The sequence below is a fragment of the Frankliniella occidentalis genome, unplaced genomic scaffold (genome assembly GCF_000697945.3).
Source record: "Frankliniella occidentalis isolate FOCC.00 unplaced genomic scaffold, Focc_3.1 Scaffold91, whole genome shotgun sequence".
In the NCBI taxonomy this organism is placed as follows: Eukaryota; Metazoa; Arthropoda; class Insecta; order Thysanoptera; family Thripidae; genus Frankliniella; species Frankliniella occidentalis.
This window is the reverse complement of record NW_026267220.1, coordinates 999,165-1,001,710: the sequence shown is the minus strand read 5'-3', so window position 1 is coordinate 1,001,710 and position 2,546 is coordinate 999,165.

Below are 2,546 nucleotides of genomic sequence, written 5' to 3'. Positions count from 1 at the left end.
CCTTGCCTTATCGCCACCCTCTCCTCTCTCTTCCTCTCTCCTCTCTCTTCCTCTCTCCTTCTCTCTCCTCTCTCCTCCTCTCTTCTCTTCCTCCTCTTCTATCTCCTCTCTCCTCTGCCGTGGCCCGCCCGGCCGCGCCACACTGCCCCAAGGGCCCCCGGAGTGGAGTAGTCTACTTTATTGACCGCACCCCGCAACCCTCTTTTCTCTCAAGTCTCCAAATTACGAAAAGTTTGCCACGCCGTTTCCGCCCCTCCTCGAGCTTGGCGGGCGTGGGCTGGGCGGGCGTGCACCGCTGCTGCCGCCGCCGCTGGGGAGAAACAAGTTGGAAATTCGGTATAGCAGTCGTGTGCGGGAGGGAGACGGCAGGGGCCGATGCGACCCCACACGCAGGATGTCTGCCCCTTATTACTGAGGGCGAAGTGGACAAAGCCTGGCCAAAGTGGGCCGGGCTGCCCCCGGCTGCCCCCGGCTGCCCCCGACAGGCTGGAGAGGGAGACGAAAAATAATATATATATATGGAACCGGGGGGTGGTGGGGGGCATATTTCAGCCGTCTCGTCGTCTGCTTGGAGGAACAACACACAACTTATGGTGTTGTGTGCGTCCTGCTGCAGGGCGCGTCGTGCACGGCCGTGATTACGTAGAAGGGCCTAGCTCCGCTCCGCCCCGCCCCGCCCTACACGCCCGCATTCCAAACACGTCACGGCTCTGACGAATGGAATGTCACTGGGTGTTTGTTCCCCGACGGCACCGGAGGAGCGGGCGGCCACACGACGATGGGGCAGAGGCTCCCATACAGCCTGTCGTCCGGCCGTGACCTCGTTCATAATCGGCCGAAAGGCGTCGCCATGCGTCAGGCGTCGCCCGGGCGTAAGCGGCTCAGGGGGGATACTGTATGGGGTGCGGGGTACTCGCCCCCCTGCTGCTGAGCCGCTTACCGCGGGCTGGGCGGGGTACTTTATTCACGGACGGGGACGAGCCAGCCACCCAGCCACCCTCGCCCTGCAGAGTACCTGGCCTTCCAGTGGCCACAACTCCCCCTCCTCCTCCTCTGGCCTTGGTGGTGACCATAGACCCAATGGACGGGGTATGATGGAAAAACGTCACAACCAAGCGCCCAGTGATTCTGAAGGTGACGGGGAGGGTTCACTGTAAAAAAAAAAAAAATGTTGTGCCCAGAAACAGAATCCGTACAGATCGTCTGTACTTTTGTACTACAGTCATAATCTCTTCGACTGATATTTGAGAGACAGTAATAAACTATGCTTGAAAAACACTTTTCTCAAGTTTAAGACCATTCTGTAGTGATTTATTGTTGTAATTTTTAATCGTGGCCACCGTCGCACTTTGCCTCCGCTAGAGACAATTTTGGGGACTGTCCAAACAGGTAATCTACCATACTGATGTTGGAAAATAAAAGTTTTGTGGGTTACTAAAGGGTTATGGTTCGACGGAAAACGGGCTCGTCGCCCATTGCCCCCCTCGCCCCCCTTCCGTCCAGTGTGTCACTCTAGGTGCCACACCGAACGTGGTGGCCTCGGGCACGTCGCCCTGCCCCGCCCCGCCCCGCCCTATGGCCGCCTATGGCGCACGTCTTTTTGTTTCAACTCCGGCCCTAATGGCCCCGGCGCCCTGCGGGGCACACCTAGAGTCCATCAATCTGAGAGGTCAGACTCTGCGGCGGCACGCGTGAGCACGCCGCCCCAAAGGACCGTGGCCGGCCGGACCCGGTGTCCTTTCAGACGACGCTGGCCTTCGCCCCTTTTCTCTTTTTTCCCCGCCTCGCTCTTTCTTTTGGCCAAAAGCGAGAGGGCTTTTGCGAGGTCCGCCCTCCCCCCAGCCACCTATGGTCCTCCGAGAGGTGTCACTGGCAGGTGTGTTCCCGCTCGCCTGCTCGGCCTGGAGGGCGCGCGTTTTTGTTTTGTGAGGGGCGGACAGCTCCCCGGCATTCATTCATACACCCCCAGGACAAGGAGGCCGAGGCCGAGCTGCGGCGGCCCTTGGAAAATCTGAAAAGGGGTCATGTGGGTGACGTAGGGCGGAGTCTATATAAGTGGAAAAAGGAGGAGGACGCCCACACCCCCCACCCCCTACCCCCCGGGGGGCGCTCCAGGATATGAGACACTCCACAAGGACGTGCGACGCGCCCCCCACCACCACCTCTTCTTCTTCCCCTCCAGCTCCAGCTACCCCCTTGCTGCGGCGGCTGGATCGTGGCGGTTGGCAAGCTGTGCCAAATTTTGTACACCGAGAGAAACTTGTGCCAGGCCGCGCCCACAACCGCACACCACCATACCCTACTCGCATTGCGAGTTTCGGTGGGCGACATTTGTTCTGTGTCTCAGTCAGCCAGCGGTTTGTCCTGAACGAATGCATTTATGAAAGGTTAAAAGTATTGTGCAAAGAATGACTTCGAATCTCATCGTGTCTCGAACTTCCAAGGCGTGACATGACGACGATCCAAGCACAGAGTCTAGTTTGAACTACGAAAGTTCGAAAGTTTACCGTCTTGTTTTCTCCGCCAGAGAGGAGGGAGGGGGGGGG